We start from the raw sequence: 16,071 nt of genomic DNA on the forward strand, positions 1-16,071 counted from the left end.
TGGTTGAACCTCACTGTATTCTGTCATAACTGAAGCTGTGTGTTGCTTGCCATAATGTTAGGAAAACCTTGGCTGCATTACACTTACTAACTCTTGTGCAAAGACAGAGAAAGAAGAAGCTGAACAATAACACGCTAGCGGCTTGGCTGTGCTTTGGGAACAAATCCAAAAATAGCCTTACAGAATGTCAACCAATGGGAAGCTGGAGAGGTGTGAAGTGACCAGTGACTTAAACGATGGAGCCAGTGACACCATTAATTCTTGTCACAAATGCTATCACTTCCACAGGATCTCAGAAAACCAGTACCAGTTGGCTGGTGTTGGCTGGGGATCTGGTGTCACCCCTGCTTGATAGTTTCTTGGCAGGTGCTACTGTCTGCCCTTCTATGGGTGAGAGTTGCCCTGTTGCATAAGCCTTCCCATCGTATTGCATCTACTTCTATCTTGCAACACATGGCGGATCCCTGGAAATGCATGTGGATTTACCTCCTCGCATCAGTCAAAAGGGTTCAACGGTTTGAGTTTATATCCTAGCATATACTAGAGATTTAAAGCAACAATGCAAAAAAAGTAAATAATTCCTTAAAGAAACCCCAATTATCTACAAAAAATGTCTGCAGTTAGGAACATAGGAAACTGTCTTTATACTGAGTCAGACCATTGGTCCAATTCTCTCAGTATTGTCTACACTGGCAAGCAGTGGCCCTCCAGGGTTTCAGTCTCTCTCCGCCCTAGCTGGACAGCCCAGGGATTGAACCTGGGACTTTCTGCATGCAAGGTGGTTGTATGGCATAGTTGTGTGGCATTTCCTTTCTGCAAAAAGATGCTGAAGCTGGGTTCTGGTGAACCTTCAGCAGGAGCAAGTTCCATTGACTAGTTTTTAACAGGCAGGGGATTAGACAAATGCATGAAGGAACATAGCTCTACCAGTGAGGATTAGCCATGATAATTAAATGAAGCCTCTCTGGCCAGAGGCAGTATTCTGGGGACAAGCAACAGAGGAAGATTTCGTGCCCTGCTTGTGAGCTTTCCAGAGGCATCTAGCCGGCTGCTGTTAGGAACAAAGCTTGACTAAACAGACCCATGGTATCACCTGGCAGGTTTCTTGTGCTTTTAAAAAATATAGGCCACTATCAATGCTTTGGTTGTATATGCTTGTTTTTGATTACGTTGCCCTCTTTCTAGCTATGGAGATGGGGGGGGGAGACTATGCCACACATAGAATCGTCCTTCCACAAGTGCTGCCAGGCAATTAAGTCTGCATGTTTTGCCACATGGCTTCACAGCCATCAGGGCCTTTAAAAGAGCAACAAAAGAAAGATGGAGATGAGACCTGCCTGACAAGAAGTTGCAGTAAAAACATGGTAAATTGGTGGTTGGCAATCTGTAGCTCCCCAGATGTTGCTGGACTCCCAACTCCTGCAGCCAGCATGGCCCAATGTTGTTCAGGGATAATGGGAGGGGGGCACACAGGTCCTTACATTAGATAGTCCTTGTTCCTTCTAAGCAATTGTTGAAGCAATTATAAATCCATTGCTCCATTGCTGTGTATACCACACGTACATGTGGAAAGATGATAACAATATCCAGTGCACTCAGAGATGGTAGAAGCCACATGCTGAAATGATTAGTGTGCAACTGCTTCTGCTGTAACTTGAAGCCATCATTCTGCTGTGAGGCAGATGCACTTTGTGCCTGGCATCAGATTCTGCATTTTACACGGTGTGGCTGTGAGGGTTCAGAATACACAAAGTCTTGAGCATATGTTGCTCCAGGCTGATATCTCTGATCTCTGCTATGGTTGTATTTCCACCTACATTTATGGGAATTACTCATTAGGCTCCAAAATATAAGCGCTGTGCCCTCCCCCCACTTCCCTGATCCATATCTCTCTTTGGTCTTGGTTCACACATGCAGCTTTGTCACTTGGCAACTTGCATGGATTGGTAATCAAATGCTGCAGAGCCCTATTTCCTCAAACTCAATGCCTTGCAATGAAATCAGCTGTGAGTCATCAATGAATCAAGTGATCTGTAGGCATGTGTGCATAACTGAAATCTGAAGAGGCAGATTATCTGAAGACATATTTTGATTGCTCAGGGTCATCAGATAGCTGTCATATAGAGTCACCAGAGGCATACAGTTCTCAGTGGAAGAGGACATGCCTTGCATGCAAGAGGTCCCAGGTTCAATTCCTAGCATCTCCAGGCACGGCTACAAATTATTCCTGCCTGAAATCCGGGAAAGGTGCTGCCAGTCTGTGTCAACAATACTGAGCTAGATGGACCAGTGGTCTGGAAAGGTATAAGGCACCTTTCTTGTTCCACTATGGACTTTGCAGTAATCAAAACCTGGCAGACTTGGACTTTGTGTGTGCTTTCCTCGGTTTCCTGCAGCAGCAGCAAAGCATTTTGCTCCTTAAATGTCTAGCATTATGGCAGCTGGCAGGATCCAAGTTGTGCAGAAATCCAGTGGTCTGTTCCATTGTTCTGGATTCCTGACACCTCATTATCCTGGTACCTCTATTATGTATGGCAAATTGGAATATATAATGGATGGATCTTGCAACTGATACATAAGCTTGGGCACAACGGAGTGGTCTATAGAATGTGGTTAAGAATCATGACCCCATGTTTGGGGGAGCCTGTGTCATCTCAAGTGCTGACAACTCTCTTCCACTCTACACACACATTCTGTATCATTTTGTGATTTTAAAGTTTTTATTGTCTACTGTAGAAGCAGAGTACACACATTGGCCTGGTTCTCATGTCTCATTAAACCAGTTTTAAAACAAACTATGGTTTAAAGCAAATGCACAGCACATTTTTGCTCTGCACCTTCCCATCCAAACCCTGTTCCTGATACTTCCACACCACTTGGAAACTAGCCAGAGTCTGGCTTGTTATAATATCTGAACTCAGGCTTGTGGTTTGTTTCTCTTGAAATCAACCACAAGCAGAAACCAAGGCTTATTCTTATTGCTTGTTGCTTGTTTAGGGGAAATGAGCCCAAGTCAGACTCCAGCCTGTTTTGTCCACAACATGGAAGCAGCAGGAGTGGGGGATGAGTGCCACAGGGACTTTTGAGCAGCATGCACAAGCATGCTACATGTTCCCATTAAACCATCATTTATTTTTAAATATGGTTTAGTATGATGTACAGAGAACTGTACTTCTCAAGCCTAGGAGGACTTATTGTACCCCTTAGAAGCGACCTCCTTCCTAGTGCAGCTGTACCTTAGCATGTCACAACCCTTTTAAAAAAAAATTGTTTCAGTATTTTCAGAAGCTGTACTCTCCTGCTTCCTCCAGCATACATTCAGGTCATTGTGTAAAATGTTGCCCTGTTTTTTTTAAGCCCTGCACCCTTTCTAACTATTATGTTGTCATCTTTAAATAGGGAAAGTCTGTTGCATGAATGCTGAGATGTATTTGGGGCATGTATTCACTGGTAGTTTGGATGCACCCACAGAGTAGACTAAGATCCCTGGAAATGCAGCAGCAATGTGGATGAAATGCAACCATTCATTCCCATGGCCAAGAGCTTTCTTTTTCCATATACACACACACACGTGCAGAAGCATTTGCTGCTCTCTTCAGTAGCAGGGAGGCCTAACAACTCTGGACTGTTTGATGGCATTTCATTGGCTAGAATTTGTTTTGATTCTATGAAGCCTATTCTCTTCTCTTGCTTCAGGACTGGATGTGCTCATGTGTTTAATGTACCAACACTGTGGAGAATATGGAGAGCTGCAATGAATAGGCCAGTTCACAGGGCTCCTTTGCCCTCTTTCCACCTTCAACATACTGAATGCTTGCTCTGTTCAGGGAGCGATGGAGGCTGACAGCAGGAAGGACCAGAATTCTGTGCTCATTCATAAACTGTGTGTGTTTGACAATGTATTAACCCCTATGCAGCTGATTCCAATTTTGTTCCTGAGGTCATTTTATTAGGCCTGTTTTGTTAATAGAGGTAGGGTACTGGATTAGGAATGTATTTTCAGCCTTGCTGAGTACAGAGGGCCATCTTGGATATAAAAGCTGCGTAGGGTGGGTAGCTGAGGTGTAGCCCCTCTGTATTCAGTTAGTACTAAACCACTCAATGTACAGTAAAAAAAACCCTTAGGATCTTAAAACATTTTAAAAAAATCTTAAAAGAATTCCTGCACTGATGCAGACTGGGATAAGGTCTCTACTTAAAAGGCTTGTTGAAAGAGGAAGGTCTTCAGTAGGAGCTGAAAAGACAAATGGTGCCTGTCTAATATTTAAGATGAGATAATTCCAAAGGATAAGTGCTTTTAGTTAGACCAGACCCTCATGTGACTCCCAACAGGCAATTGCAGTACTCTACATAGACTAGGTTACGGCAGTAGATTAAAGTGAAAAATCAACACACCCCAAATACCAACCTAGGTTTGTTTGCTTGCTTTCTCCTTGGGGACTAGCTAGGCAGTATATCTGGGATAACTACATATAGTTTGAGAGCTCACTCCTATATTGGAAATGGACTGCCTTCAAGTGGATCCCGTGAATATGAATAGGGTTTTCATGGTAAGTGGTATTCAGATGCTAGTCCTCCATTGCCTTCCTCTGAGGCTAGTCCTTTCCAGCTGGCTAGGGCCTGCTCAGCTTGCCACAGCTGCACAAGCCAGCCCCTTCCTTGTTCGCACCTCCCAGCTGGGGGGCAACTGGGCTCCTTGGAACTACGCAGCTTGCCCACGGCTGCACAGGTGGCAGGGCATGTAACCCCTGAGCCACTCACTGTGGGGGAGATCTTTAGCTGGCCCTTGACACCCAGGAGACACAAGCGGGGATTTGAACTCACAGGCTCTGGACTCCCAGCCAGGCTCTCCTCCCCACTGTGCTATGCAAGCTGTCCACTCCTATAAGGGAGGAGCTGAAACTAATATATAGAACAGGAATTCCCAGACTTTGGTTCATGAACCATCAGTTGTCTGGGAGCTTCATTCAAGTGGTCCACAGCCTGTATGTGGATTTATGACTGAAGACAGGAGACAGCACATCCATCACATTAAATATTCCTATTGATTTTTAATTGTATTTTATTGCTGCTTTTATTATTTATAATGTATTTTATTGTATTACATTTTTAATTCTATGGAATTCAAATTGTAATACAAAATACAGTATATAAGAAGTAAAAGAAGCAATGAAATACAATTAAAAATCATGCAGCATCTATTATAGCACATTACAATTGCTACAACTGGCAGAAAAAAAATCATTACGTGGTCTACTGAGACCCTCAGCAATTTTCAAGTGATCTATGGGGAAAAAGTTTGGTAACCACTGATCTAGAACAAGTCAGAAATGCCTTCTCTCAGGCTACCAGAGGGGGCAGTAGACTGTACACTATACTGTTGTAAAGAAAGTACTGGAAGGCTGGTTAAAAGCTGCTGTTACAAAGATGAGATGGTGTCCATCTGTTTCTTTTATACCTCTGCGCTCAAAGAGTCCCAGATCATCTTAAGGATGAATGCATTTGTTATGACTTAAGCTTTCATGGTCTAGGGTCTACTTCACATTCACATTGCATCAATTAGCAGGTATATCTAGTGTGGACGATCAATTGAGGTTAACATTTCATGGCAAAACAAACAGGAGTTGCCATATGATTCTGGTTTTGCTGCAACATGGCTATCCTGGAAGTTTTTAAAGGAGTTGAAGTCATCTAACGTGAGTTAAGTCAATCATTAATCAACCTGCAGTATTCTGTCAGGATGGTTAAACTGGGCCTTGATACATGCATACTCACCAGCAGGTTCCTGTGCTTCTTTAGGGATGACAGGGATTCTGCATTAGTTTCAAGTCTATTGATCTTTTCAGCACAGAACCAGGATGCGCATTATAGCTGGTGTGGGGCAAATGGTTTGATTGCTCTGTCAAAGGGGCAGCTCTAAAGCCTTCAATGAACCTTCAGTGTGGAAAAAGTTACTCATTACAAACTGAAAATCAATCTGGTCCTGCATCCTGTGGCTGCCTGAACTTGAGGCGCAGCTCACGTCTTCACTAGCTAAAGGTGAGTTTTGGCAACGCAACAAAAGAAAACACAGTGTCACAAAATCAACCACACAAATACCTCAGGAACATCAAATGCAGGTTTAGCAAGTGCTTCTTTATGGCATGTGTGGGAACCATACATTTTCCTGATACAGGGTGCATAATGCTGGTGTGCTGCTTCAGCCAATCAAGAGCTTTCTGAACTCTGTACTGCATGTTTTTGAACAGTGCCTCTTTATATTTCCAGTATTTCAAGATTACATGAAGTTGCCTTTCCCCCTCCCCGCTTTCTGGATGAAACGGCAGGTTAGGTTTCTCAATAAATTCATGGAGCGCCAAGGCTGTAAAACGGACTAAAATGGCCACATCATTGATAACTCTACTGTTGGTTGCTAGACTCAAGGAACTCCTGGTGTAGTACACGCAAATTCTTGCCTCATTTAGGACTGGGGCGTTCCACAGCCTCAAAACGTCCCCACAAATCTCCCCTATATATGTATACAAACACATTTTTTTGCAATGGGCTTATTTTAACACACACAGCCACCCTGTTGGATAGAGGCCAATTAAGGGCAGGGAAGTCAGAGGGAGAGCCAGTGTGATGTTCCTGTAAGTGTTGTGCAGTGAATGGCTTCAAGAAAGGCTCTTGTCACCTTTCATCCACAAGACGAGCAAGTGGTTTGACTTCTGGAATAAGTCTCTCTCCGGCTTTTGCAGGAATTACAAGGGAGGGTTGTGCCCAGCCTTGGAAATATTTTTCTGTGCTGGTTAGGAGTGAAAAATCAGCAGATGCAACGTTGAGAGGGACGGGAGAGAGGGAGCTGGTATGAGAAGCACTTGAAGGCTTGCCAGAAGTATCATGACAAGGAAGTGGCTTCCTTTTTATTTTGCTACTGGCTGTACAAAAAATAATTTTTAAAAATCCCAGAAGCATAACATAGTGGTCTGAGACCTAGAGTTATACTTGTTCATCATTAGTACTATTAATTATTAGTACTACTAATGGTCTGTAAAACAGTGTGTGTGTTGATTCACTGGAGACTTCTAACCCTGTATCTCTGGACACTTAAGGGATTGATACTTAAATGAGCCTCCCTCCCTGACTGTCTATCCTGTTACTTCTTAATTTGCTTTCTTCAATTCAAAATACTATCAAGTGGTGTTTTTAAAATAGGTTTCTGAAACATTTATTTGCACCAATGGAATCTTACAAACTGTCCTGCAAACTTTCTTGGAGAGACTTATGTTGATCTTATGTGAAGGGAGACAGAAAGTTGTGCCCCCACAACTCCATATTTTCAATTGGCACAGATTACTTTTCCCCCACATTACTATATCATTTCTGTTTGTGTGCCGAATGTGTATTGGGCTGGTTGGCTACCAAAGCACAACCTCATGCTTGGGAAGCGTACCTATAAAAAAATCAGCACCCTGCCAGATCAGAGTAGGAGTCTTTCTGGTTCATCATCTTGTTTCCCACAGTGGAGTGTCAAGCCAAACATTATGGGAATCCCACAGCAGAGCAGGAAGACAACAGCCCTCTCAGCAACGGGTATTCAGATATACTGCTTCTGAGCCTGCAGGGTCCATTAGCTGATACACATTGATAGACCTGTTCTCCATAAATATGTCGAATCCAATCTTAAGGCTACCTAAGCTTGGGCTATCATCACATCTTTTGGTTCTGTAAATTATGTGCTGTGCAAAAAAGTGTTTATTCTTGTCTGTCCTTCATTGGGTGGTCCTAAGATCCAGTATTGTGAGAGAAGGAGCTTTATTCACTTGCTTCAAATCATGCATAATGTTATTAGCCTCTGTTTATTATATCCCCATGCAGTTGTAATTTTCCCCTAAGCTAATTAACCCTGGCACTCGGCCATTCCTCTTAAAAATATGCTACAGTCTCATGTTTTGTTTGCCCTTTTCGTCACCTTTTCCAGCTGTACTGTGCCAGGCTGTTCTTTTAAAAGGAGGAGCAACCACAACGGCACACTGTATTCCAAATGCAGCTGAACCATGGCCTTTTAAGGAGGACATCATCGTACTGGCCATTTTATTTTCCATTCTTTTCCTAATAATACCCAGCATGAAATCTGCCTTCACTGTATGTGGCACACCAAGGCAGTGTTTTCATTGCTGCATCCGCCTTGAACCTAAAATCTCTTTCCCACTCAGTTGGACCCCGTGAGTGTTGAGAAATTACGATATTTGTTCAGACTTCCACCATCTTATACTTATGCTCAACCTCATATGTTGATTTGTTGCCCATTCACTTAGTTTTGCAAGTCTTTTTGGAGCTCCTCGCAATCAGCTTTTTTAAACCGTTATTTTATTCTAATTTATTATTTTATTTTATCCTGAATAATATGGTGTCATCTGGAAAACCTGGTTAATTTTCTGTTCTGAGTCTGTATTGTTTAGGACCAAATTAAGTAGCAACATATCCTGGGAAGACCCTGTTACTGAGGTTGCCAACCTGTGGCCCTCCAAATGTTGGACTCCAACTCCCATGAGCTCCAGCCAGCATGACCAATGGTCAAGAATGATGGGAACTCTAGTCCAGCAACATCTGGAAGGTCACAGGTTACTCACTCCTGCTGTACCACTTGCTTTCCCCTCCACTGTGAGAACTGTTTGATTATGCCTATCTCTGGCATCTTATTCTTTAATGAGTTACTGATCCACGAGAGGAACTGTTGTCTTATCCCATGACAGCTATGTTTACCCAGGAGCCTTTGGTGAAGTATTTTGCCAAAAGCTTTTGGAAGAGTATCCTGGATTGTCTCTCTCCACATCAGCTTTCTCCAGTCTGGTGCCCTCGATGTTTTGTATTACAACTCTCATCATCCCTGACCATTGACCATGGTGGGGCTGATTGCAGTTGGGAGTTTGGAGGGCACCAGACTGGCAAAGGCTGGTCTACATGTTTTAACCCTCTAGAAGAATTATAAAAGGTTGGTGAATTAGGACTTGATTTTATAGAAGTCATGCTGACACTTCCTCAGCAAGGCTTGTCCTTCTTAGTTCTGGCTTTGAATGATGCTTTTCCCTGTCTTTCTTGCATGTCTTATCAACTTACATTTATTTTGCCAGTATCCACACTCTTTCATCTCATTTGGGCAAGATTTCCACTTTTAAAAGGAAGTTGGCTTGTGGTGTTTCCTTTTATAGTTTCTTTGACTCAGCTCGTTTGCCACAGTGGTGTTGTCTTTGGATTTTTTTGTGCCTTTCCTAATTTAAAATATACATTCTAGTTTTGATATACATTCTATTTTCTATGAATGGTTTTTAATACTGTAAATAGTTTAATTCTATTTTAATCTAGACTTGTGTATGTTTTTAATTATATGTGTGCTTTTATCTGGAAGCTGCTGTGAGTTCCAGTTTTGGGAAAAGAGCAGGGTAAAAATAATGATAATAAAATAAAATAAATAGTGGCTTTCACTAATCTTTGACCATCCTCAAGATATTGCACCCTTTTGAATCTCCTTTTATCTTCCCTATAACTAATCTCCTCTTTGCAATATTTCCTTTTGCATAGCCAAATGTAATTGTTTTGGACTTTTTGAGCAACTTACTGCTCTTATAAATAACTAGTATGATAGCACTATGGTTATTCCCAAGCAATTCAGCAACATTTTACACTTCACATCCATTGTACACATTAACAAGCATCCACAAGTATAAGTGGAAGCAGAATCTTACTCCTAGTGGCACTGTCTCATTGTTGCAGTCCCCCCCCCTCCCGCTGTCCACACATTGAGGGGGTTGAAAGTGGGAGACACGCAGAAGTGGCTTCATCTACTCATGGAGCTCTCTTCATGCACATAACGTGAAGGGGCAAATATTGTGCCCCATACCCTGGTTGTCTTCATGATTAAGTCAAGAGTTGCCTCCCCCCAAGGCAAACTATATGAGTTTGACCAACTGTTCTATGGCAGAGTAATTTATCATGTCCAGAAATTTTGTCTCCATTTCATGAATGCTTGTCGATGTGAGTGTAGGCACAATCCCTTATTAAAACATTTTCTCCTTTGACTGCCTCCTTGATTTCCTGTCTCCATCCAAGATTATCCTCAGAGGGCTAAATGTAGTGGGGAGTAGTATGCCCCCAGGATTAGGGCAAATCCATATCATACATTTAAAGCACATCCAGTGCACATTTAAAACACATAACTTCTCCCAAAGAATCATGGGAATTGTAGTGCTGGGAAGTTGTAGCTCTGTGAGGAGGAGACCACAGTTCCCAGGATACGTTGGGGGAAATCATGCGCTTTACATATGTGTTGGATATTATTTAAATATATGGTGTGGATTTACCCTTAATCTACTTTTCAGGCCTGGAATGTCCACCTACAGTGATGCTGTGAAGGAGTTAATTCTTACATTTTCTGGCTTATTAGAGACTCTAATGCCACCCCTAATATATCTTTCCCTGTCTTTTATGTAGACTTCTTATCTAGGAGTGACTATCTCACTGATTACTGTTCCAGTTATGCACACCATGTCCGTGCTGTCATTTTTATTTAGTACCAAGCACTTCTCTTTCTTCATCTTGGCCTGGAGGCTTCTAGCCTTACTTTAACATTTTATGTACTGAATTTTGAAATTCTAATTATTTAGTAAGATGTAGCTTCAAAACTGTGTGGATTTGTGATATTCATGTGTTCTTGCTAGACTGGAAGGAAGCTAAAATAACTTCGCCATAATTGAAGGAAGGGGAACTGCATGTTGGCAAACAGAGAAACCAAATGTCAAAACCCATAATTACTGCATGTTTGAGGCTCCTTCATATTGCAGTGTTCCCCAACAAGACCTATGGTACATACACTACAGTAAACCAAGACACACCTTAGTTATAGCTTGTGGTTTGTCAGGAGCGAGACAAACCATGACCCCACATTTGGACAACACACTAAGCCAAACTATGGCTTAACCCTGGGTAGCACAGCAGAAGGAGGACTGGAGGAGGAATGCAGGTGCTGCAATCTCCTATCTGGGAACACACAGTTTTTTTCATGCCAAGCCATGGTTTGGCTTAGCATTACGTATAACCTGAGTCATTGTATTCTGTCTGGTGACAGGTACTTGGGAGTAGGAAATTGACTGGGTCTCCTCTGATCCAATCTATAGTATTTTTTAAAGTTAAGTATGACATTCTGTGAGGCATGTGTAACTACCTTGCCGGCTTGCAATGCTCACTACATGCTATGAAGCCTTCTTGTGTGTTGAATGTACTACAAGTGTATACGGCTTTTCTTCAGTCAGATGTTGGAAGGTGCAACTGAAGCATTTTCACTGGCTCTCTCTTTTTTTTACTGGGTTTTTACTGTGGGAGGCTAGACAGTTGGCATCCTCCTCTGCCTTCATTTTGTTTCTCAATCTCTATTGCACATTACATGTGATGAAAGATGAAGCATGACTTGTTTCTCTATACAGTACTGTGTAGCATAGTTGATGGCATGTTGTATTTGAACCCAGGGAGACCTAGGTTCAAATCTTTGTTCAGCCATGAAGTTCCCTGGGGTGACCTTAGGTAACTCTCTACTCTAGCCTTAATTTCCATTGAGATCTGTTGTGAGGATAGTGAGATAAAACCCATGTATCTTTTTCTTGTTTTTTAAATTATATTTCCATGGAGATACAAGAATAGACACCACTTGTACTTTAAATTACAACTACACTCAAAAACAAAACAGTAAACTTAAAAAGAAACCCTATAACACTGTCCCATTTACATCTGCCCATGTAAATCCCATTTATGTTGGCTTGAGGTCCTTGAAAGAAAGACGTGATGCATAGCAATATGCAAAGGGGAACTTGTGTATCTTCCACACACAGCTCCGGATGTGGGACTAGCTCATATACCTCTCCGTGCAGGGGTGGGGAGACACAGGAGTTCCCCCTTCACAACGTTTAAGTGAAAGCACAAGTTGCTTTTACAACTTCCTTTTTAATGTGCAAAAAATAAAAAAGTCCTAATGTCTCTGTGGTTTCCCATCAGTGACATGGTGTTCCAGTTTGAATGTTGCAACAGCCCCAGATATGCTCAAGAGCTGTTTTGAAATGAGTGGAAGAGGCAGTTAGTAAAGGGAAGGCAGCCTGAGGGGGCACATAAGAGGCAAGGAGGATGATATGGTAGTGTCTCTAGGTCTTGCTGTTCTATCTCCAGTCACCAGAGAACAGACCAAGGAAGCGGTCATGATGTTTCTGTTTCCGGAGACAGGAAACTGTTTCATGTTATGAACGGCAGATGGCCTTATAGGCCACATGTCACATGTCTGGTCATCAGGAAAAGAAAGATAATGCTATTCTGAAACCAGAGGGGCTTCTGCTTGAAGCTGCCACACTAAGGAGAGGGGAAGAGAGAAATTATCATTCTTTGCTGCTGAACCCTCAGGGCTGGTCTTACTGTTAGAGCGAGGTGACTGCCTCAGGTGGCAGATGTTGGGGGGGGGGGTGATCATTCCTCTCTGTTAGAGACGAGAGCTGTATATGCCATACTACCTGTCCTGATCCCCCAATACTAGCATGCTGCCTCCAATTACTAGGGTTGAAGTAAGATTCCTCTTCTAATCCAGTTCGCTTTGAACTTATGCCTCTTACAGACAGCTCCCACTTATGCCAGCATCCCACACTGGGCACTACTAGCCAGTAAGGAACCACACACTTCAACTTGATGGCATCTGGATAAGGGTGGGAATTCCCATCACCCCGTGATGGTGGCTAGTGGTTCTATCTAACAAAGCTCTTCACTGGGCAAAGGCCCTTTACCCTCCTTAATGTAAGAAGTATGTTGCCTTAGAAAGGAGGCATTTAAAGTTGCAACAGAGAATAGCAAGAACTCATTTAACCTTTTCAGTTTTGACCCTCTAGACTCAGATTAGTTTTGCTTTTGCCCAGTAACTGCTTTTGAAAGCTGGACCCTAAATCCCAGCCCCATAGAACATTAAATGGAAATTTCTTATTTTCAGGATATTGCCAATCAACTAGACCATGTGTGTTGCCAAATCCCTGTCCAAAGAATCCTCCCCAAGTTTATTCAGAAGAAAGTACTGCTAATTTGAATGGGGTATACACTGTGTGTGTGTGTGAGAGAGAGTGAGTGAGTGAGAGCGCAGCCCATGCTGAGACCAATCTTTGCACTAGCCTTTTAAAATAATATTTTTAAAAGTAAGCTGGCTACTGTAATTTAAAATTTGTTGTTATGCTGCACATTACTTGAATATAAAGCAGGAGATCCTTCCAGCTGACGAAGCGTCAAGGCCCCAGCTGACAAAGCGTCAAGGCGAGTTAAGCAGCAGAGCGAAAAGAGGGTAAGTAGCTCCTATTTATTCCATTATTTAATTGAAGTAAAACAGCTCAGAGCAATAAGTAATAAGGGCAGCCCAAGGTCACCCTGAGCTAGGAGCCAAATCCTGAAAGAACCTATATCTTAGGAGACAGATCCTAGGAGAAGGAAGCCCATAGAAAGCTAGTTTTCAACACCACCCTAGCAGGAAAGCTTCAGGGGACACTGTAAACAAGGCTAAATTCCAGTCGGAGAGAAGGGGGAAAAGGAAACTCCACCGACACATACAGGGAGAGAGTCAGCTCAGTCCTTGCTAAAAAGGGCAGCTTCAGCCTTCCTGAAACACAACCACAAGCTCTGTTTCCCTAGGTTAAAAAAAGGTCAGGCTGTTCTAGGTGGGAAAACAACAAACACAAAAGACTTGCCTGGAAGGCGCAGCCCCTTGATTAGATTAAAAGCAGCCAAAAGCTTAAACAGCCCCGCCCCTCGCTCAGGAAGGAAGGAAGCCTGAGAGAATACTAAAGTGTTAAGCCCCAGCTGATAGCCATCAGCCTCAAGTAACACATCATTGGCTGGCAGCAGTAGCTGGGAGGAACCAGCCACACATATAAAGTCAGAGCACCCTAGCGAGGGAGCCTGCTCCACGAGCTAGAGGGAGCCCCAGCTGACAAAGTGTCAAGGCGAGTTCGGCAGCAGGGCGAGTTCGGCAGCAGGGCGAGTTCGGCAGCAGGGCGAGTTCGGCAGCAGGGCGAGTTCGGCAGCAGGGCGAGTTCGGCAGCAGGGCGAGGAGGCCAGGGCCCCCCACTCTGCCCGTCTGTTCCAACCCATTGATGTAATAAACCTTAAACAAAACTATGCAGGTAAGAAGCCAGCAGGGGTGTGGGAGCTTTCCAGTGTTTTGCACCGCCTGCAGCATGTACGACTATCTGCCTGTTGGCTCTCCGGGAACGACTTCATTTCTTTGAGGCCAAGGTGGCGGACCTGGAACAGCGGAGAGAGGCAGAGAGGTGTGTGGAGGAGGCCTTCAGGGACGTTATAGCTGTGTCCCACTCCAACGATGATAGCTCTCCTGCTATCATGGAGAACGATGGTCTCGGGGAAGGAGAGCATCCAGCTGAGGAAGAGGGGAACGATCCCTTAGAAGGGACCCATTCCTTGGGGGATGAGCAGCTATCCTCTCGTGCCGAGGATATATCTCCAGGGGGTGGAGGGATCCTTGTAGTGGGTGATTCGATCATTAGGAACATAGACAGTGGGGTGTGTGATGGGCGTGTAGACCGCAAGGTGTTTTGCCTGCCTGGTGCGAAGGTTGCGGATATCGCCCGTCGTTTAGATAGTTTGGTAGACAGTGCTGGGAAGGAGTCAGTGGTCGTGGTGCACGTTGGCACCAACGACATGGGGAAATGCAGCCGTGAGGTCCTGGAAGCAAAATTTAGGTTGCTAGGTAGGATGCTGAAAGCCAGGACCTCCAAGGTGGCTTTCTCTGAAATGCTACCGGTTCAACGCGCAGGACCAGCCAGACAGGCCCAGCTTCGCAGTCTCAATGCGTAGATGAGACGATGGTGTCGGGTGGAAGGGTTTGGATTTGTTAGGCACTGGGGAACATTTTGGGACAAGCCGGGCCTGTACAAAAGGGACGGGCTCCACTTGAACCAGAATGGAACCAGACTGCTGGCACTTAAAATTAAAAAGGTAGCAGAGCAGCTTTTAAACTGACTGAGGGGGGAAACCCGACAGGAGCTGAGAAAGGTTCGGTTCGGAATAAACCTCCCCCCTGGGATAAAAACCAAAGAAATGATGAAATTTTAAAAGGGGTAGGCCTAGAAGTAGGCATTGTGAGAGCAGGGGCACAGCATATAAATTCAGAAGAGCAAAATTACCACAGGCCTAACCACAAGTGCCAAAGACACTTGAAGAGAGAGACTGCTTACAAGTGCCTGTACGCTAATGCTAGAAGCCTCCGAACCAAGATGGGAGAACTGGAGTGCTTGGTCTTAGAGAAGAGCATTGATATAGTGAGCATAACCGAGACCTGGTGGAATGGAGAAAACCAGTGGGATACGGTTATCCCTGGATATAAACTATATCGGAAGGACAGGGAAGGACGTATTGGTGGCGGAGTCGCTCTATACGTGAAAGAAGGCATTGAATCCAGCAAGCTGGAAACCCCAAAAGAGGCAGACTCCTCCACAGAATCGTTGTGGGTGGTGATACCGTGCCCCAGGAGGGACTTAATACTGGGAACGATCTATCGTCCCCCTGATCAAAATGCTCAGGGAGACCTTGAGATGAGATATGAAATTGAGGAAGCATCCAAACTAGCAAATGTGGTAGTAATGGGTGACTTCAACTACCCGGACATAGACTGGCTGCATATGTGTTCCAGTCATGACAAAGAAGCAAAGTTTCTAGATATTCTAAATGACTATTCCCTAGATCAGTTGGTCATGGAACCGACCAGAGGGACGGCAACCCTGGACTTAATCCTCAGTGGGGACCGGGACCTGGTGCGAGATGTAAGTGTTGTTGAACCGATTGGGAGCAGTGACCACAGTGCTATTAAATTAAACATACATGTAACTGGCCAATTGCCAAGAAAATCCAACACGGTCACATTTGACTTCAAAAGAGGAAACTTCACAAAAATGAGGGGATTGGTAAAAAGAAAGCTGAAAAACAAAGTCCAGAGGGTCACATCACTCGAAAATGCTTGGAAGTTGTTTAAAAACACTATATTAGAAGCTCAACTGGAGTGCATAC

This window comes from Rhineura floridana, chromosome 3 (assembly GCF_030035675.1).
Source record: "Rhineura floridana isolate rRhiFlo1 chromosome 3, rRhiFlo1.hap2, whole genome shotgun sequence".
Classification (NCBI taxonomy): domain Eukaryota; kingdom Metazoa; phylum Chordata; class Lepidosauria; order Squamata; family Rhineuridae; genus Rhineura; species Rhineura floridana.